Source organism: Crocodylus siamensis, chromosome 1 (assembly GCF_052110815.1).
Source record: "Crocodylus siamensis isolate JL-2025a chromosome 1, ASM5211081v1, whole genome shotgun sequence".
In the NCBI taxonomy this organism is placed as follows: Eukaryota; Metazoa; Chordata; order Crocodylia; family Crocodylidae; genus Crocodylus; species Crocodylus siamensis.
In genome coordinates this window covers 339,173,632-339,196,080 of record NC_143395.1, presented here as the reverse complement: position 1 = coordinate 339,196,080, position 22,449 = coordinate 339,173,632, and the positions used below count along the sequence as shown (strand labels likewise).

At 48.6% G+C, this 22,449-nt stretch overlaps 1 long non-coding RNA gene across 1 annotated transcript in view; it reads left to right on the top strand.

The window, feature by feature from the left end:
• Nucleotides 1–2,262: 2,262 nt before the first annotated feature.
• LOC149874884 (uncharacterized) overlaps nt 2,263–22,449 on the top strand; it is a 119,563-nt gene continuing 99,376 nt past the window's right edge. Inside the window, exon 1 of the long non-coding RNA XR_016439977.1 lies at nt 2,263–2,405. This is a non-coding gene — a long non-coding RNA (uncharacterized LOC149874884). The remainder of the gene's footprint in view (nt 2,406–22,449) is intronic.

Here is a 22,449-nt window from a genome sequence, read left to right as displayed (position 1 = left end):
GAATGTATACAGATGAAGAACTTACAGCTTGGGGTTATGGACAGCTACACATCAGATAACCCTCAAAAACAATAGGAGGCAAATGTTAAAGAGATCAGTGTGTATATATATATAAAAAGAAGTACACTTGGATACTGTGGTGACCCGTGCATCACAAAAACCTAACCAGAATAACAATAAGAAGGAGTTGGAAGAAGAAAGTGCTTTTGCTTGGAACACAAGGAGTAGAAGGCAATTTTAAGCATATGTGCTAGGGATAGACATTCAAAAAGCCTGAGCCAGAACTGATTCCACCTTTTCAGATTAATCTAACCTGGCTAGGCTAAACCGGGTTGTAACCATACGGACATCCCAGAAATGCAGGCACATGCCCGCATTTGCTCAGGCTAGAAGCCAGGTGGCACCGGAGCAGCCCTCCCTTCCCTCCCAGAATGCTGAGCCGAGGGTGGGTGTGGCCAGGCCTCAGCAGGACACTCTGATGATTAGGGAAGGGCGTAAACCCCCACCCTCCCCCCACCATTCCAGGCTTTGTCCTGTTGGCTGTTCAAGGGGTGGGAGTGTTGCCAGATCCTGCATCTGTTGAGACTGAGTTTTTCAATCTCTGTCTCTCTGCTTCTTCAGACTGTCTGCAAGCCAGGTCATTTTTACTTTCTCTGTCCCTTCTTGAAGACAAACTGGCTGCAATCTGTCAATCAGCCCATCAAGCCCTCCTTAGTTTCAAGCTCTTCTTATCTGCAAGGTGCATTTGCATTTGCAAGCCATTAACTGTCTGCCTTTATTCCAGTGAAATTGGAGACACACAGACACCTCTCAGCAGTAGTTAGCATGGGGGAAGGAGAGCATTATTAGATACCCGGTCCTGCACTGGGGTCCCTTGCATGGGAGAGGGACAGCAGGGGGTCCCTGTTTGAGCAGCCAGCAGGGAATGGGTGAGGGGGGAAGCCTGGCAGCCACTGCAGTCCCTCAGCCAGCCAGAGCTGTGATAGTGCTCTGGCTAGGAAGTAGAGGCTTGGGGCCAACCCTGCTCAGCTCCAGCAGATAGTCCTGCCCAGCCCAGAGAGCATGTTGGGATGCTGAGGGACTCTAGTTTAACTTAAACCAGGAAGTGGTCTGGGACAGACATTGCATAAACCAGTTTGAGCCAAATCAGTTAAGTCTGATACTACATTCAACCACCTCTATCTCAGACTGGTTTCAGCCATTTTCAAACTGGTTTATGTGCACCGAACATCTGTTCTGTTACAGGTGTAAAACAATTTCTGATCACTTAAAATGGTTTATGTGCAATGTCTGTCCCTAGCCACAGAGTTGCATAAAAGAAGCATGAAGAAATTGGAACAAGAAGGATACTAAGAGAGAAGTTGGCAGGGTCACAGAGAACCAAGAGAGGAGTAAAACATGAGAGCAGAAATGTCAGCGGGTTCAGAACCTCTGAAGTTGGGGAGCAGGAATTTTATATTTGATCTTGAAATGAGAAGATAAAAATGACAGAGAGGAAAGTGATGTGGGCAGAGCAGCTTCAGTTCACAGTATTTTCTGTCTGTAAGTCTAAGAACTCTGCATGCTGAAAGACATTGTAGATAAACAAAATTAACTGGTAGGATCAACCAAAAAAATGATGCAAACAAAAGGTTTCTTCTGCAGGTTTCCGAGTGTTTTATCTGTAACTGTGGACAATTTAAAGGCTGAGTTTTTTATGAAGGAGAATCTCACCTTCAAGGCAAAGTTTAAAAATCCCAGAAAGCTCGTTCCTTTCATGTTAAATTATGCAGGAATGCTGAAAGGGTTTTTGCCTGCTTAGGCAAACAAAATTTTGCCTCCATCCCCTATAATGTACCTGGGACCTGGTGAGGGTGGGCACCAGAAAGAGCCCTGGAGTGGCAGCTTAGCAGTACCAGAGCCATCCTGTTCACTTTTTCACATACCCAGTCTCTCATGGTGGCCCCCAGTGAATATGTGCAAAGTGTGTGCCCTTGCCTTTTGCCTCCCCCTTCAATTTGCTTCCCTAAGTGGCTGCCTGTCCTAAAAACATATGGCTTCTGTATTTTTCACATTAGCTTATAAAAGAAAATCTGGAACATATAATTATTACAAAGTTCTGGTTTGCCTGCAAGAATAATACTTACCCCTTTAGACTGAGGAAAAGGAGAACAAAGGTTTTTAAAATACCACATGGTCCCCCTCATTCTCATGTGCATTTATCAACAAGGAGAGATTGCAGCACTCAATTTTTCTTTCATCCCTCTCTGTTACATGCTTTATACTGAAGTCCTGCACTGAATGCAATTGTCACAATAGCCTAACAGAGTCCATTTGAAAGTAGGAAGGTGTACTTGGTGTCAAATCCAATGAGCACTAACTCAGTGGATGAACAGCATTCCTAATACAGCAAAGTCCTTTCCAAGGTGAGTAAACTTCTAATTTATTTACAGCAGATAGAGAAATAAAAAGAAATGGAAACTGAAGCTGACTTGTATAAAAGTTTTAGAAATATGCACAATAAAGTAATGTGCCACCAAAATTCATAAAGATCATTTTTTTTCCCTCAGAAAAAACATATTTTAGGTCTATGAAAAAAAAGTGTCTGTTAAGTACCTCAAAAACTGCTGAAGCAATACACTTTGAACATATAACACTGATGTCCTCAATAAGAGAAGAAAATCCAGTCACACTTTAAGAAAAAGAATGTAGTATGTTTAATTTTATACAAATTTTAAAACTTTGGTCAGGGTCTGGTTTCAATCACAGATACCAGGAATAAAGCAATTTAAATAAACGGGTTTATTCCAGATTTGTACTGATGAAACTAAGAAGAGACTGTAGCCATATATGGCTGAGCTTGCGCAAATTTACTACTCCTTTTTAATACTGTATCATCTTATGGCTACTACAATACATGTATTGACACTTTAGCGCACAAGATTGTTGGTTATTTTTCTTACAACTTTCCCTTACCAAAGCTATGCCATGAAAAAAATCCCTTCAGTTTTCTTACAAGGATGATGCACTCAATAATACCTTCCAAAATGGCATATTTAATTGAACAACACAAATGGTAGTGTATTCAGATACTTTATTTCAGAGGAATAGAAAATTAATTCACATAGGTGTGACATGACTGAGTTAATGTTGACATAGAAATGTAACTGTTGAACGTCATAATTTCCATGTGTTTTATTTCTCAACTTTAGGAATGTATTCGCATAAGTATTTGTCTGTTTATAACCAGGGATCCTGGTTTTCTCTGATTTAAAAAAAAAAAGACAACCCAATTTTTGGATTAAAAAAAGTAACCCCAAATCCACATTTTTCCATGTTTAAAATGAAACACTACTAATATATAGATATATATAGTTGTGTTTCATTTTAATCATGGAAAACTGTGGATGAGTTAAATCAGCTGGGAGACACAACTTAAACAGAGAAATGTGAATAATTGGGAGCTGCTTATGAATATTTTATTCAATGCTGAAAAAGCCACAGTCCTACAGTTGATAAAGAAGATAAGCTGGCTAAAAAAGTATCTGGCTTATTGGAGAAGTGACAGCAGGTATAAAAGATAACAAGTGGGAAAAACGTGAACGTTGATATACACTGTCATAACAACAAATTAAAAGCTGGGACATGTAGAAAATTGAGAAGGGAAGCTAAAGGATATAGGAAAAAAATGATGAGGGGCAAACTCAGTCCTAACAATGGTATCGATGGACATAGTAGAATTGTCATTAATAATAGAGAAAAGGCAAAAATGTTCAATAAACATTTCTGTTCTGTATTCAGGAAAAAAGATTATTTATTTTATTATATGATTAAATGTTTTTCTATTGTAGGACTAGCTAAGGATGATTAAACAGAAGTTACTGAAGTTAGGAATTTTCATATTAGCAAGTACATAACATTTGTATGTATTTTTAAAATGTGGGCTGTCTAACTGATGCTGATGGCCAATATATTGTGAAATATTGAGGAAGTTACAGAGGACTGGAAAAAAGTTAATTTTGTGCCAATATTTAGGGAGGATAAATAAGATGACTTAGATATCTATAGACATATCAGCTGGATGCTGATCCCAGACAAAAAAAGGATTATAAAGACTTGATTAGTAAAGAAATAAGATAGGGTGTTATTATATATATAGCACAAGCTTTAATGAGCTGGAGCTCACTTCACCAGATGCTCTAGCTCCTGGAAGCTTGTGCTATATCTCTCTAATTTAATTAGGCTATAAGGTACAAATTTACCTTACCTTCTGCTTGACTTCTGACTAACATGGCTAACTAGATCTCTCTAATATTAATAATGTCAAACAACATGGGCTTATGGAGAAAGGTTATGTAAGGACTCCACTGACAGTCATGGTAAATAATCATTAGATCAAGTGTCTACTGAAGCACTGTGGCTAGGAGAGCTAGAGCAAACCTTGGATTCATAACCCTGAGAATCTGGAGCAGGAACAGGGAGGTATCTAAGGTGCCTACGTTCCTAATTCTTAGTTAAGGTCAGAACATCCTCAGAACGTATTTGGGCCTGGTGCAACTGTAGTTAAAATAATATGTCATGCCCACATTGTTAGTGTTGATAAACTGGATGGAGTTCAGAGATGAGCCACTAGAATGACTCAAGGAGTTAGGCTGTTTTATTGCAGAGAAGCTTAAATGGGAACTTGACCACAGAACAAAAAAACCTAAATGGGAAACCGAAGAGCACTGATCTGTCTAGCAGATAAATATATAATGCAACCCATTGGTTGTAACTTAAAGCTACTTACCTTCAGACTAGAAGTAAAGGCTTTTTTTTAACAGAAAGGGTAATTATCCATTGCAACAATGTACTGAGCATTGCTGTAGATACTGCATCAGCTGAAATTTTTAAATGAAGATTGAATTGTTTTCTAACAGACATGCTATTCAAATACTATTATTGGCCTTGAAACAGACATCATCCATAGCTTGCATCATGCAGAAAGTCAGATTGGCCAATCACAGTAGCTCCTTCTGGTCTCAAAATCTATCAACCCCTGCGCACACGTCAGATCCTGTGCCTTTTTTGCTAGAAATGCAACTGGCAACAGTAGTGTACTTTAATTTTGTCTATGGACAGTTAAAAATCACCCTTGCTGAAAAAAGTCTCTTTTTGCCTTTAACATTATTAAAGTGACATATAACTTTAACATATTAAAGTGATTCATGTATGTAATGCCCTGTGACAGCTGAGACAGCAGAGTACTTGTTGTTCCCTTATTTGTCAGTTCCAGTTTAATGGACTCTTTCCAGTTTTCTGGCTTTTGGCCCTGACATTTGAGATGTTCCAACTTCCAGGATGCATCAGTTCTGAGGAAAGATTGAGCAGAGAGTATGCAGCTGAGGGGGTTACACGACTTGCACTGTGGAGGAAATAGCTGCCATGAAAGTGGACAACTCCTCTGTGAGTAAGTTTAAAAAAAAAAAGTCTTTTCACAGTTGTCCATAGCAAACATCTGTAAGTATGTGAGTGCACCAGAACATTTCTCTCATTCATTTGAGTGGCTGAATGTAAGCAGTTCAATAACGGAAAAATAATTATTTACAGGATGAAGTCTTATCCTGGAAAACATCTTTAGTTTCCTTGGAATTTTTCAGGCACAATCTTTAGTTTCAGGTTACTATTGTAGGCTACAGAGTATATAATTTAATTTACCTCTAACAAGGATACTTCCATGTTATAGGCACACAAATTCCTTACAACACCAGTAAAGAAAGCAACATAAGAAAGAGAGCACAGTGAAAACTCATAATTAAAATTGTGCATAAACATCATTAAAAAACCTAAGTATTGTGTGAAACTATTTTCATCAGAGTGGCTAAGGTGTAAAAAGGGTTTCAGTTAGTAAGGAATTGAAGAAGTAACAAGAAAATATTTTATAAACATATTATAAAAGAAACAAAAGGAAGGCCATTGCTTAGCAGAAAAAGAGAGCAAATAATGGATGATGAGAAGAAGTCTGAAATATTCCATGACTGTCAGTGGAGTCCTTACATAACCTTTCTCCATAACCTTTTTTTTTTTTTACAGCCTTTACTAGAAAAATAAACTGTGACTGGATACTTAACAAAAATTTAGGAAGGAGAAAGAAGTGCAAACTAGAATACAGAAAACAAAGTTTTAAAATATTTAAAGTAGATAGGTTTACATTGTCAGGGTATGATGAAAATCATCCAAGATTGCTCAAGAATCTAGCCAATGTACTCTCTGGACCATTTGGAATTATCGTTGAGAATACTTAGTGGACTAGAGAAAAGGAAACAGAATTTATGCTTGAAGGAGGGAAAAAGTAAAACAAGGGAGTTGTAGACTACTAGGCATAACGGTTAAGAAATTGTAGAGATTTCTACATGGTGCCTTTAATCAGGCTCTTGATATTGTCCCTGTCACGGAGTCACATAGGTGCCCCGTGAGTGTGAGGGTGATTGGCAGAGCTGTCAATCACCCAGGCAGCTCAGGTGCCTGGTTGCCGGGGCGACCAGGTGGTCACATGGCCGGAAGAGGGCAGGGCCAGGCCTTTATAACCACCTTAGGCCGGAGCTGGAATCACAGTTCCCTTCTGGCTGCCACAGGAGCAGGAGCTCTGCGGCTTGAGCTGAGTGGCCTGAGTTAGTGGTTGCTGCTTTACCACACTAACCGGCTGCGATGATGCGGGGAACAAGATCACCCTGATGGAAGGTAGGACTGAGAGCCCTGGCGGGGTTTGGAGTTATTGTTAGGCGTGTGGAGCCTCTGTTTATGTTGTAGCCAGAGGGCTTGAGTTTACGTTACAGTTTACACCGGAGGACCGGGTGAGGCTGTAGGGGAGCAAGGAGGCCTCACGGGAGCTCCCCCACAGCTTGGGGGTTCCCAGTGCCCAGTAGGGGCACAGTGCCAGGGGCACTATTGTCGGTGCCAAGGAGGCACCGTATTGCACCAGGGAGGCATGGTGTATGGGGTTACAGACCCCGGCCCATCAGGGCGGTGTTAGGCCTAGTGAGGCAACCAGACCCAGAGAAGGGTCAAGGAGACAGGCACGGCTGTGAGTGCCTGTGCCCCTAGCGCGAGGCGTGCGGTGTCAGCCCTAGAGAGGGCAAGGCCCAGAGCGGGGCCGAGACAGGGCGCGAGGTGCAGTGTCAGCCCTAGAGAGGGCAAGGCCCCAGGGCGGGGCAGAGACAGAGCGCGAGGTGCGCGGTGTCGGCCCTAGAGAGGGCAAGGCCCCAGGGCGGGGCAGAGACAGAGCGCGAGGCGCGCGGTGTCAGCCCTAGAGAGGGCAAGGCCCCAAGGCGGGGCAGAGACAGAGCGCGAGGCACGCGGTGTCAGCCCTAGAGAGGGCAAGGCCCAGAGCAGGGCAGAGGCAGGGCGCGAGGCATGCGGTGTCAGCCCTAGAGAGGGCAAGGCCCCAGAGTGGGGCAGAGACACGGCGCGAGGCGCGCGTGTCAGCCCAGAGTGGGCAAGGCCCCAGAGGGGCGAAGCACAGAGGGTGCAGTACAGGCCCCAAAAGGGGGCGAGGACCCAGAGCGAGAAAGAATAACCGGCGATAGCAAGCCACCCGAGGGCGCCGAGGCCAGGGCGGCGAGAGCGCCGGCCCGAGGGCGCCGAGGCCGGGGCGGCGAGGGCGAGCCGGCCCGAGGGCGCCGAGGCCGGGGCGGCGAGGGCGAGCCGGCCCGAGGGCGCCGAGGCCGGGGGCGGCGAGGGCGAGCCGGCCCGAGGGCGCCGAGGCCGGGGCGGCGAGGGCGAGCCGGCCCGAGGGCGCCGAGGCCGGGGCGGCGAGGGCGAGCCGGCCCGAGGGCGCCGAGGCCGGGGCGGCGAGGGCGAGCCGGCCCGAGGGCGCCGAGGCCGGGGCGGCGAGGGCGAGCCGGCCCGAGGGCGCCGAGGCCGGGGCGGCGAGGGCGAGCCGGCCCGAGGGCGCCGAGGCCGGGGCGGCGAGGGCGAGCCGGCCCGAGGGCGCCGAGGCCGGGGCGGCGAGGGCGCCGAGGCCGGGGCGCCGAGGGCGAGCCGGCCCGAGGGCGCCGAGGCCGGGGCGGCCCGAGGGCGAGCCGGCCCGAGGGCGCCGAGGCCGGGGCGGCCCGAGGGCGAGCCGGCCCGAGGGCGCCGAGGCCGGGGCGGCCCGAGGGCGAGCCGGCCCGAGGGCGCCGAGGCCGGGGCGGCCCGAGGGCGAGCCGGCCCGAGGGCGCCGAGGCCGGGGCGGCCCGAGGGCGAGCCGGCCCGAGGGCGCCGAGGCCGGGGCGGCCCGAGGGCGAGCCGGCCCGAGGGCGCCGAGGCCGGGGCGGCCCGAGGGCGAGCCGGCCCGAGGGCGCCGAGGCCGGGGCGGCCCGAGGGCGAGCCGGCCCGAGGGCGCCGAGGCCGGGGCGGCCCGAGGGCGAGCCGGCCCGAGGGCGCCGAGGCCGGGGCGGCCCGAGGGCGAGCCGGCCCGAGGGCGCCGAGGCCGGGGCGGCCCGAGGGCGAGCCGGCCCGAGGGCGCCGAGGCCGGGGCGGCCCGAGGGCGAGCCGGCCGGGGCGGCCCGAGGGCGAGCCGGCCCGAGGGCGCCGAGGCCGGGGCGGCCCGAGGGCGCCGAGGCCGGGGCGGCCCGAGGGCGCCGAGGCCGGGGCGGCCCGAGGGCGAGCCGGCCCGAGGGCGCCGAGGCCGGGGCGGCCCGAGGGCGATGAGGCCGGGGCGCCGAGGGCGAGCCGGCCCGAGGGCGCCGAGGGCGAGCCGGCCCGAGGGCGCCGAGGCCGGGGCGGCCCGAGGGCCGGGGCGGCCCGAGGGCGCCGAGGCCGGGGCGAGGGCCCGAGGCCGGGGCGGCCCGAGGGCGATGAGGCCGGGGCGCCGAGCCGGCCCGAGGGGCCGGGGCGGCCCGAGGGCGCCGAGGCCGGGGCGGCCCGAGGGCGCCGAGGCCGGGGCGGCCCGAGGGCGCCGAGGCCGGGGCGGCCCGAGGGCGCCGAGGCCGGGGCGGCCCGAGGGCGCCGAGGCCGGGGCGGCCCGAGGCCGGGGCGGCCCGAGGGCGCCGAGGCCGGGGCGGCCCGAGGCCGGGGCGGCCCGAGGGCGCCGAGGCCGGGGCGGCCCGAGGCCGGGGCGGCCCGAGGGCGCCGAGGCCGGGGCGGCCCGAGGCCGGGGCGGCCCGAGGCCGGGGCGGCCCGAGGCCGGGGCGGCCCGAGGCCGGGGCGGCCCGAGGGCGCCGAGGCCGGGGCGGCCCGAGGCCGGGGCGGCCCGAGGGCGCCGAGGCCGGGGCGGCCCGAGGCCGGGGCGGCCCGAGGGCGCCGAGGCCGGGGCGGCCCGAGGCCGGGGCGGCCCGAGGGCGGGGCGGCCCGAGGGCGCCGAGGCCGGGGCGGCCCGAGGCCGGGGCGGCCCGAGGGCGCCGAGGCCGGGGCGGCCCGAGGCCGGGGCGGCCCGAGGGCGCCGAGGCCGGGGCGGCCCGAGGCCGGGGCGGCCCGAGGCCGGGGCGGCCCGAGGGCGCCGAGGCCGGGGCGGCCCGAGGCCGGGGCGGCCCGAGGGCGCCGAGGCCGGGGCGAGCCGGCCCGAGGGGGCGCCGAGGCCGGGGCGAGCCGGCCCGAGGGGGCGCCGAGGCCGGGGCGAGCCGGCCCGAGGGGGCGCCGAGGCCGGGGCGAGCCGGCCCGAGGGGGCGCCGAGGCCGGGGCGAGCCGGCCCGAGGGGGGCGCCGAGGCCGGGGCGCCGAGGCGAGGGCGCCGAGGGCGAGCCGGCCCGAGGGGGCGCCGAGGCCGGGGCGCCGAGGCGAGGGCGCCGAGGGCGAGCCGGCCTGAAGGGGCGCCGGTATTAGGCGAGGCGAGGGCGCCGAGGGCGAGCCGGCCCGAGGGGGCGCCGGTATTAGGCGACGCTAGGGAGCCGGCCCGAGGGGGCGCCGTTATTAGGCGTCGCTAGGGAGCCGGACCCAGGGGGCGCCAGCAAGTTGCTGGGCGCCAGTAAGACAGGCCCAGGGCACGGGGAACGGGCTAGAGATTGGAGCCTGACCCAAAGGGGCGCCAGGTGGGCGAGGAGCCCCGGGGCCCGAGCGAAGGAGCGAAGGCACCCGAGGGGCGCGGGACTGCACAAACGTCCCCCAGAACATCTGCGAGGCTTGGGGCATGCTGAGGGGGAGGTTTGGAGGCATGCATAGCCCTTGAGGCGGGACGCTCATAGATACCCGAGTCTGGAATAGGGACAAGAACAACAAGACTGTCCACTAGGGAAACTGGCAGCCTCCACATTATATATTCAACCATCAAAGTCGTGGCGGGCGAGATTCTGAGGGTGCTACGTCACCCTAACGTGACGGTAGGGGGAGCTAGGGAGCTCACGGCCGCCCCTAGTCGCCGCCCCCTCACAGTCCCATTTGACATTCTGATAAGCCAGCTAGAACAATATGGTCTACATTAAAGTACTATAAGGTGGATGTCCAACCTCTCAAAGAGACGTGGTTCTCTGACAAAATGAGAGGACATCTCAAATGGGATCCTATAGGGCAGAAGCCAGTGACGTATGGCCTGTGATTTGTAAAGGGTGTCAGCTGCTGCTGCTGGACTTTTGGGCTACTCAATATTTTCATTAATGACTTAGATCATAGAATAGAAAATATGATGATAAATTTTGGAAATAGCATGAGATTAGGTCAGGTTGCAAGCACTTTGGAGGAATTAAAATTATCTGAACAAACTGAAAAGTGATATTATCCCGTTAGGACGAGTGCAAAACACTATTATTAGTCATGAATAATCAACTGCACAAATATAGTTTGACATGAATAATCAACACTAAAATTAGGCGTGAATAATCAACTACAAAAATACAAGATGATAGTATGCAGTTCAATATGGGAAAAATAAATGTTTACAGGATGGAGTGGATTATAAACTAAACATGAGTCAAGAATATCATAGTGCTGCAGTTATGTAGGATACATAAACAAGGTCATATATAAAATGTTCAGTGCAGCTGTACTCAGCACTGATAAGGTTTCAACAGGAGTACTGTGTCCAATCTGAGCACTATAATTCAAGGAAGGGTAGAGCAACACAATGATCAGAGGCCTAGAAAACACAACCTATAAGGAAACAGTGGGTGTGTCTACACAAGCCACTTTACTGTGAAGTAGCGTAGTTTACTGCACAGTAAGTATGTGCGTATACATGTGCACATGCTTACTATGCAGTAAACCTCAGTAATAGCGAGTAAATTTCCTACCTGCAAATGCAAGTAGCAAATTTACTTGTGATTACTAATTGCACAGTACTGCTTGCGTGGGCACCTGACTAGGAGCAAATATACTTTTGGTCAGGGGGTTGCTCCCTGCCCCCGCGAGCTGCCTGCTGCTGGGACGGGCTCCACCATCACAGCCCAGGTGGGGACTATGTCCCCCTATTCCTACAGAAGGGAGCTCCAAGCCCTTCACTTTGAAATTGTAATTGGGGACTGGGGGACTGGGAGATCTTTACCTTCCAGTGCCAGTTCCACAGTTATGGGGCTGATGCTGGGAGATCCTTATCTCCCTGTCCCAGCTCTGCAACTGCAGAGCTGGTGCTGGGAGCTCCCTCCTGGTGGGAACTAGGGAGCTTCTTCCCTGCTCAGCTCCATGAGCACAGAGCTGGGTGGACGACAGGCTGGGGAGCTGAGCTGAGTTGGGGAGCTGGGGAGCAATCACAGAGCTGAGCAGGAAACAAGCTCTCTAGCCCATGCCCCACAATTGTGGAGTGGGGGATGGGAACTGTCCCAGTCAGGGACAGGTCCCAGCCCCATGCCTCAGTTGGGCAATCAAGGTGCAGAACTTGCAAAGAACTGCAGCAGTGGAGCAGGTCCCAACCCCCTGCCCAAATCCACTGATGGGGCAGCTAATAGTGAGCCCTGGGCTGTGTGGGAAACCCTGCCCACTTCGGGGCTCACAGCTAGCTGCCCTGCTGGTGGATTGAGGCAGAGGGCTGGGACCTGTCCCTCCCCTCAAACTCTTTCCAAGCCCTCTGCCCCAATCAGGGAGCTGTGGCTGGGAGCTCCCTGCTGCTGGGGCAGGGGGACATTGTCTCTGCCTCAACAGCAGTCAGCCCCCCCAGGGACAGGGAGCAATGTCTCAGCCCTGGCTGAGAGACAGCTATCTCCTGGCCCTGTGCTCCCTGCCAGCCCCTGTGATAGCACCTGGGGGAGCCTAGAGCTTCCTCAGGTGATGGCAGGGAACCATTGAAGGGCCCCAGGAAGCAAGAGCAGTTTGCTGCCATTAAAAGCAAATCTTCTCTCCCTTTCCTACATGTGTAGACACCTGCCTGGGAGTGTTTCGTTGCAAGTAGTTTAGTGGTGAGTAAACTGCTCTTGGATCCAATGCATGGACAAACATCCACAGAGACACTTGAGTTTGATTCACCTAGAAAAAAAAGAGGGAAAACATGACAGCAGTTTTCAACTATATAAGAGGCTATTATAAGTAGGGGTGCACCGATAGAGATTTTTTGGGTTGATACCAATGGCCAATTTTTAATGAGCCATATCGGCTGACACCAATTTGATTGACAATATGCAACCTGGCAGCATGGAGACCAGTGTCATGCTGGTAAGTCTGTTGGGGGAAAGGGGTGGGGGAGGGAAGAAGCATGGGGGGACCAGGTTGAGGTCCCCATGGTGAGGCAAGGAGTGGGGCTGGGGCTGGGGCTGAGGCTGGGGCTGGGGCTGAGCCAGCTACCTATCTCCTGTAATTAAGAACTCTTGCTTGCAAAGCTCCTTGGCTGATGAGTGCAGTATCTGCCTTCTGTTCATCTGTACCAGTTTCTTCTAAATCCTTCTCTAATGCATCAAACATAGAAGAAAAAATACCAGAAGCCCACAATCTTTTCTGCTATAACTGACAGATTAACAAATATACATTATATTATTTGAACATATTGTGACTCAAAAGTTCTCAAACAGGAACTACATAGTATCTCTGGTTTAATGTAAGAGAAATGTAGGGCAGAAGGGACTTTAAAAGATCTTGATGGGAAGTAAATGTTCAGGAGGACAAATGTTCTTGACTTGCTGGTCAGCCTGACCTGGAGGCAGATCTTCTGCAGGCCTCCACCTTCCCTACACCCTGTTCCTATCCTCTCAGGTTGATGGTCACTATTCCCTGGAGATGTTGAATGGAGACTATCTTGGCCTTTCTCTCTCCAGTCTTGAGCTCACAGTGTCTTGATCTCCTTCTCCACTGGCCTGGCCACTATATGACTACTCTCAGACAAGGATCGCCTCCAAGAACTCCTTTACATTTCTTCCCTGGTGAGTCCAAGGTCTCCTGACCTTGGTCTCTTTAATTGCTATTTCCTGGGAACTGGGTATAGCTTCCCTCTTAACTCTAAATTAAATTTTCAGGGGTGTAGAACTTTCCCTTTGGCCCTCCTGGTATCCTTCTCCATTCCAGAGGAATTAAATCAAAGAGAGGGCTTCTTAGTCTTGGTCCTCAATTCCCTCTATGCCCTTTTTAAATCAAAATTATGGAAGACTTACTTGGATTTCTTCTCCCTTCTCCACAGTATGCTCTGTCCCTACCTTCAGGTCTCTGCTTGGTTTTCTCCTCACCATCAGGATGTGTCTAACCCTTTCCTTTATTCTGGTTGCCTCAGTTTCCTCCTGGGTCCCCACTCCTCTTAGAAGACTGGATTGCTTTCTCTCTCCCTCCTTCTTGGCTGTTTTCACTAGCCATCTCTGATGGGTGTACTTCCCCCCAGGTGAAGCTTGGGCTGGGACAACCCTCACTGTTCCTCCCCTTGTGCCCATTTACTTATCTTTCAGGGAGAGTTGGTCGATCCTGGCTCATGGCTCATCCTGGTCCCAATAGCTCATGAGGTTCTGGTGTGTAGTGCAGCTTTAGGGGTCCCCCCCCCATTAAGTTGTTTGTAATATTTCCTGCACTGAAGGACCCAAATGCTCTCCTTGGCATCTTCCTTTTAAACTGCCCAATTCCTACTGGAGGCCAATCAGGTGAGTTTTCCCGGAGCATGTGTTCTCGTGCTCCTGGGACTGCCAGCAGCTGTGTTTCTCCCCCCAGACCTTCACCCCCCAAGCACCATGGATGCACTGCTCATCTGGACCTGGACGGGTGAGTTTCCAGCTGGCATGTCTGGTTCTGAGGGAGCATGGCAGGGGCTAGGACCCTGTTCCTGCCACAGCTTGCTTATGAGAACATCATGTAAGACAGTGTCAAAAGCCTAACTGCAGTCAATATATGTCATATTGGTTTTCCAGTAATGTGTGACCACTGGACCTTGTTTTCCCTCTGTTCACTAGGGGAGTCCTGGTGAACAGATGTTCTACCAGATTCTGATGTACACCCTGATATAGGCTGCCACCAAGTCCCCCTTGAGCCTATACTTTTCTAAGCTGGAGAGTCCCATGCCTCTCAGCCTCACCTCATAAGACCTCCTCTCTTGACCCCTGATCATGTGCGTGGCTGTCCGAGGGGTACCGGGAAGGACCCTGGTATTCAGTCCTTGGGCTCCTTGAGGTCCACGGGCCCACTGATCCAGGCCAGCAGCTAATCTTAAATCAGTACTTCTTTCACAGAGCTACATCTTCCTTCTGAATGATTTCTGTGTGTGCCAGCCAATTTATAACTTCTGAGCAGTGCTGATAACTTACAGCCATTCAGATTCTTTTTACTTCAACTGTCCTCAGACTGACCAATAGCAGTACAAGCCTTGCACTCTTTTGATAAGGTTAATTTTAACTATGCCACAGAGCCTTTCTACTTCAAGACTTTGCTATATTTACTAGGCCTTACTTCATACAAGGCCTTACTACATCTTAAACTTTAATTAGGCTCTTAGCAACAACATATAGCTTTAATACCTAAACAAATGACAGAAAAACACTTAGTCTAATCTTCATAGAGCCTTCAGCAAGCACCTTTATCACACACATAATTTTCAGCTGTCACAGGCTGTCTCTTAGAATGGCGCCTTCTGTTGTTGATAGAATCTTTGATAATTTTTTCCAAGACCTTCCCAGGGAATGAGGTCCCACTAATTAGGCAGAGTAGTATAATGAACAACAAAATTACTACACCAAGATCCATGTAAATGGATCCAGTTATTTATTAGTGGGGAGAAATGAAGACGAGTATATATTGTTTCCCAATGTGCTGTAGTTTTGCTTTTGTATCATAGCTAGGATTATATCACACCTTGGTCCAGGTTATTTAAGTGAATTTATTAAATTAAATATTCTGGAAGTAAAATATGTTTCACAAAGGAAATCTTATGAAATTCCCACTGTGCATTTTTCTGCATAGTAAGATTAGCAATAAGCATAACACCCTCAGAAGCAGAATACTGTTTCCTGCTGTTAGTAGCATCTAGAAATGTAAGTCAAAAGGAGGTAGATGAAAGTCTGCAGGGAGATATTTATTTTGATTTAAACATAAAGAGGAGGCCTACCCATAGCAAAACCAATAGGTTTAGGAGTTCAACACCGAACTTAATCTAAGACACAAACAAAAGATAGTTAACAAAATTAAATGAAACTTTCACCTCTAATAAAATCCTCAAATCACACAGAGATTAGCCATCCCTCAACATTTGAGCAAAATTACAAACTTGAGAGGCATTTATGAAAAAAAGTCTTGTCAGTAACTCCTCTAGGACTTTCACTGAACTTAGTTGTGCTGGTATTGCACAGTGAGCAATTTAGTCTTTTAATTTAGAAGATTTTAAGCCACTTGGAGACAAATTTTCCAAAATGCCATTGATTTTTGTTGCCTCAAATTTCAGGTGCCAACTTCAGACAGTTTGTAATTTTTCATTAGCTTTTCTCAGAATTGTATATTCTCAGCATTCAGGGCTTTAAAGAGCTGAAAAAACATCAGAAAATTCATTTTGAAACAACAGGCAAGAAGTGCAGAGATCTGGACATAGGAATCTTTGTTCAAACTACTATATGGTGCTTAACAAGCATGTAGCCACATTGTATACCAGCTTCACTTTCTGAGTTAACTGAAGTTGCAAGCCCACATAGAACACATTGCAGTAGCTAATCCTCAAATATTAAAGAAACAGATTATAGTTTAACATAAAGCTCAGTCCTTCATCTATAAATCGCTCAGTACTTTGCATAGACAGGGAAACTGAGTCACAAGTGATTAGCATAAGGTCTAAACATATTAAACCAGAAGCAGAATTAGAATGGAAGTCTCTCTCTCTCACTCCAATGCTGTTTTCATTTGACCATGCTGCCTCAGTGCAGGGGAACACATACATGGTATCACAAACCATTATTACGACTCAAGATAATTCAGCATTTTAAAATCATACTATATGTTCCTACCCTTCTAGATTTTATTCTGATTCTGTCAAATAAATAAGACTGATAGCACAAGTCCATCTCATGCCAATCATCAGAAATTAGAAATTTGCTTCTGTGGATTTTCACATTTTTTTTTATTTTTAATGATTCTAATTAGAACAATCTTCTCCCCTACCCTCCCTCACTACAAATTTCCAATTTCCAAAAAAACCCATTGAAATTAAAGAGAGCATCATCACTTCCTCTTCTATTTTGTGCAAGGCTGATCAGATAGATGTTCTTGAGAATGTGTCCAGGAAAGGTTGGTAGAAGAATGCTTAGTTTGTGAATCTCATTGGGCCTTAGCCATGATGGAGAGAAAGCTAGTTCTTCAGTCCTCAGCCCTAGACTGTGCTGGGCCTGTCCAGAAAATGACCTGTAGGCACCTTTCTGGTGAAAACGTGGGCACCACACCTTAAACTTAAGCATTCATCTCAATTTCACATTAGGTGCTTCCATCCAGTCATGATCCTGAATTCCCTTGGCACATTGTCCTTGATTCCAAGGTTACTTGTGCATATTGCATTAAATGCCATTAGATAAAAAAACATATATAGGTGCAGGGGAGAGGGACTAGGTAGTGCTTCCTTTCTGCCAGAGGATTGCTCATTTCTCTGGGGTACCAAATCAAGCTCCATCTTGCTTGCTGTTCTGGTCCTAACACTTTTTTTACTCTTCACCAGCTTTAACAGGAAAGGTGGAAAATGCCTTTTTGATACTGGTTAGGGCATTCTCTTGGGGAGTAGGGGTGTGGATTTGAATCCCATCAGGTTCATATGGTTTTATAACATAGATCTCCTACTTTCTGTATGTGTGTTCTAATTATTGTGCGTGCCTACGGTACAAGGTGAGTCCCAACACCTCTGGCTATGCTTCTGAGGGAAAGTGACCAAGGGTGCCATACCTTGTGCTAAATTCAGTGCTGTTGGCTTCAGTTAGGCTTGCTCTGGCAAATCCTAATGGTTCAGGCCCTTGGGGATGTAGATGCCTTCTCACTCCAAATCTGTAATGCAATGGAAATCATGCAAGAGCCAGGTTCCTATGTCATCAAATTGGATCACTGCTATGCATACACCTAAGTCCGAGTGTGGGTGCCTAGACAACTGCAGTCCAAAATGGAGGCACCAAATGAAGTTAGGTCCCTAATGCGTTTGTGGCTGCTTGGGGATGGATTGTTCTTTGCAACATGTGTACTTAAACTTCATGTAAGTTTTATTTAGGTGCCTATGGGGCCAATCTGCGTCTAGCCCTGACTGATCAGTTAGGACCTGGCACAAAGGTCTAAGACAATGGTGAACCTATGTCTAAGACAATAAAATACTCGGATTTATTCTTGGATTTATTATATGTAATATATTTACATTGAATAGGTTTTGAGGGTCTCCAAATTCTTTTGAATTTTATTTGACATACTTTATATTATAATACATCTTTTTCGCATTACACAAATGAAAAACACAAGCAGATTGAAAAACTTTCTCAAGACTGTGTTTATAGAACTATTTTAACAGATCCAGCAAAAAAATAATTTAGAAAGCCCAATCTTACATTTAATTTGTGCCTTTCATTCTGAAGGACCACAAAGGACTTTGCAAATTGCTAAACAATACAGGAAGCTCACGTTTTAATGCTAAATGCAGTCACCTCAGAGATGAGACATAGCAGATGTTTAGCAGCAAAGAGCAAGACCACAGAACAGGGCAGTGTGCTTTTCTAAACTTTTACTTGATGGGCGGACAGAGGAACAAAGGAAGCAGATTGTAATTATTTAAACTGGAATTAGGCCAGAACTCTGGGTTTGCAACCCTGCACTTTGAAAGAGCGCCATGGGATCTGATTAGCACAAGCGATTAAGCCCCGGGTTTTACAATTCATTTGAAAGAGCAGAGTAATGCTGTGTGATACACTGTAGGTTCAGAGTTTGGGTACACAGAAGTGTGTGGATGTTTTTTCAAAGCTTACCCAACCTTAATCTACAAAATTGGGCTGGGAAATCTCTCTGGATTAATTTCTCTCAAAAATTCTGGCATTTTTGTTTCTAGTTCTCTAGCTTATCTCTTATGTTCTTTTTTTTTTTTTTTTTTACGTATGCTTAGCATTTTTATATTAAAGCAATAAAAAAATAATTATACATGGCTTTCCAATGCCTGAATTGCTACTAAAATTGTTTAATGAATTTTTTTGGGAGGGGCTGTGTTAGTGAATGGGTTCTGTGCAGACATAATCAGTTCCATCAAGATCAGATGCTTTGAAGATAGCAAATATTAGTTATACAGAAAATAGTGTAAAGGAATTTGCCTGAGGAAGAAGTGGGCAGGTATACACACATTCCTTACCTGGGATTTCTATGGTATCCACAAAATAGAATTTGGGCAAATGAAGTGGGGAAAATGTTTAGTTCAGCAGTAAGATCAGCTATAATACATAGATTGAAGCTTAGAATTTTAATTTCATGGGATATTTCAACAATGCAAAATCTATCTTCATTCCCAATCTGAATGAAAACTTTTTACATATATTTATTATGCAAAACCAATTTTTTGGGAAAAAATGTTTAAGCAAATTTTCATTTTGAAATTTCACGAATTTCTCTTTGATGTTGGCAAATTATTTTTACAGTTTTAAATATGTATATGTATTTTATATGTACATAATTTATATATATACACACATACACACACGTACACATGTGTGTGTATATATATGTGTGTGTGTGTATATATATCTATAAATAAAATATTTCCATTTTTTCATGAGTTAGTAGTAACATGCATAATATGCCACTGAGTTTCATTGTGGCACAGAAAGAATGCTTCACTCAAGTGAAGATGATGTCTCTATCTGTATGAAGGGTCAGCTGCCATTATTTCACTGCCTTTCTAGTTGTCTTCTATCTTCACATATCTGTATCTGCAATGGACAGTTAGCCTGACCATTCCCATATTTGACAAGAACGGTCAAATGGCCAGATGGACCGAGAACTGCACGTCAGAATGGAGAAGTGCGGCCAGCTGCTCGTGTCTGAAGGTATTGGGAGGTAAGGAATAGTAAGTAGAAAGGCCCAGACAACAGTTATACTGCTGTCTAGAAGTTTAAAGCTAAGCAGGATCTAAGGCTTGGCAGAAGAATGTAGGAGGAAAATGTGCCCACATAGATCTTTCAGTTTTGGTTTTGTTTAAATACTTGGAGTTTAGGTGCTACAAAAAAATTAACCCACTGAGCTTCACCAGCTTGTGCAAACCAAAACCTTTGAGGCTTGCTGAATTCCAGTCTGATATTCAAAGGCCTCCAGCTGGATGCCTTACCTGCAGTGTTTGCATCTGGTAGGCTTCTAAACCCGCCATAAACACGCTTCATCTTTGTACATAGCACTAGGGCTCGACAAAAATTGTTCAGCAGTTCATTGTATTTAATGAATGTCATCAAATCCTTTTGTCAGAAAAAATGTTTCAATCAAAGGAATTTTTGAAGCCAAAGCATTCTGTTTAAAAAACAGTAATTTTCGAAATGTTTGAAATGCTTATGCTGGGATTTTAAAACTCATTTCAAATTTTATTTTAAGAAAGGCACTAAAATAAGAGCTAGCTGCAAGTTTTCATGAATGAGGCCCATGAACAAGATGAAGCTCTGATAAAATCTTTACCAGTGTTTATTTTCAGGGTTTGCTTGTTTTCAGGTTTTAGCTCTGCCCTGAATGCAGTCTGTGCTGTCACTGCCACCAGATTGCAGACCCAGGCCCATGCTGTCCCAATCCCCATCCCCACCCCATCACCGTCCCTGGAGCAGCTCCTTTCCCAGCCACGCACCCGAACAGCACTACTCAGGCTGGTCTCCATGGAGACCCTGGACCAATGCTGTCATGGCCCTGCCACTCCTGGGGTTTCCATGGAAACCAGCTGCAGCCGCGTGGGCAGGGGTTGCTGGGAAATGCAGTCTGCTGTGGGCCTGATTTGGCCGAGGGCCAGACTTTACCCGCCTCTGTCTTAATGCAATCCAACTACAGGCGGGCCTCAGACTTACGACACAATTGGTTCCTGCAAACCACATTGTAAGTCAAAAGGTCGTAACTTGGAACCAATTTTCCCATAGGAACAATGTTAAAAATCAGGGACTGGTTCCTTTATGATGCTCGACCCCAGCTGCATCCAGCTGGTAAGTCTGTGGTGGTGGTGAGGGTGTTGTCCTATAGGGTCAGGCCAACTCTCAGGATGTCAATGTTGCACTGTTAGACAGGAGAGCGTGACACAATTGCACATGTACAAACACCCAAATCAATTAGGTGCATACACACACACTACCAGCTCAGGTACATACACATCCAAACTAGCCTTGACACATGCATACCTATCACCAATTCAAATACATACATGCTACAGACCAAAAATTAGACAACAATCAGTTGTCAATACCCACACACAGCTTTCTAATTCACATATCATGTACACAATGACATATATATATACACACACACTCACCAGTTCATACACATGCAACCCACTTACAAATACACACAGGTGAGTTCCTAACTTGGATGGTACAGTATGTAAGTGTGTGTTTGGGATACTTGGGGGAAAGTTAAAGTGAGAGAGGAAGTGTAAGGAGTGAAAGTTACTGGAAGCAGGATTAGAACCAGTAGACTAGGGAGAAGCTGGCTGAGGAACTGAGGCTTGGTGGTTACTTAAGGTCAAGTGGCCCCGGGGTTACTTGGGTTCACCTGGTACCAGAGTGGAAGCAAGGGAAAAAGCCTGGTGGCAAGGAGGAGACAGCCAGGAAGAGAGAGAGAGGCAGAAACTCTGGAAGCTTGAGGCTGGAAACAGAGGCAGACAGCTGAGCGGGAGCACTATGACCTGCCGCCACTTGCTAACCCAGGGTGGGGGGGGCGGCGGGGCGGCATGGGGCAGAGGCACCATGCTGCTTTGGACAAGTGGTGCAGTGGTGGGAGTCACTCCAGCCTCCCCATGCCTCCCAGACAAGCCACGGCTTTGCCCTTCCCAGCCTTGCCCCATCCCAGTTGGGCGAGCAGCAGCAGCAGCAGCAGAAGCAGGGCATTGCAGGGGATGTGCTCTGGATCTGCACAGGGTGCATGGTGGACTGGGGGTTAGGAGTGGGGGCTGCAGCCACCCTAAAATTCTCCATAGCTCCTCCTGTCAACCCTTAGTGCAGCATGGTACAGCCCCAGGCCGGGCCGCCCTGCACAGATCCAAGGCACACCCCACCTCCCATGCCCTGCCGCCACTCACTCAGCTGGGATGAGGCAGGGTTAAGCCACAGCTCATCCAGGAGGTGTGGGGAGGCTGCCGCTTGCCCAAGGCAGCACATCGCCTTCACCCCACGCCCCTTGCCCCGGCTGGGTGAGTGGCAAGAGGGCAGAGCCTCCCGTCCCGGAGCCTTCTGCCTAGAGTGCAGCCCCAGCCCCACCCGCCCCGCACAGATCTGAGGCACACTCCCCCCCGTGCCCTCCCGGACTGGCGGCACACAGTGGCAGGAGCCACCTCACCTCCTCCCCACGCGCTCTTGCCCTGGCTGGGCAGCTTGCTCCAGCCCCAGCCCCAGTCACAATCCCTCCCTCGCTGCAGGGCGTTGATCTGCCCCCCACGCCCCTTGCTTCCCTCCACCCACAACAGACTTACCAGCTGGACGTAGCTGTGTCGAGTGTCATAAAGGTGAAACCGATATTGGAACCTTGAACCAGGGTGTCAGTTTACAAATGTAAGTGCTGTTCGTCTTAACTCAAAAACTCATAAGTCAAGGACTGCCTGTACATTTTACACAAATCCCTGAAAGATCAGCTAGATCCTCTTCCTTCTTTCTGTTTTTTGTGACCAAGTCTTGTAACATGCTGTAATCTTAGCTTTAAATGTTGATGTATTAATGGTGTTTCAGGGACTTGAACAGGATGGAATAGGATTTAGTTGCCCAAGTCTAATTTGGCATCTAATAGGTAGATAGGAGGTACCTCTAAATTTCTGATGGTTGTGCTTTTATGTTAGAGGCTGTCCTAATCTTCTCATTGTCCACTGCATCCACAAGGCTAAGCCTTTCCTCCTGATAATGATCAATATGAGATTTATGTCCAAAGGATATAAATTACATTTTATTTGGTGTGTCTACATGTGTGCTGGACTGCAGAGTTGTTACTGTGCAGTCGAAGCCCGCACAGGTTGAAGCCCGCAGTAGCA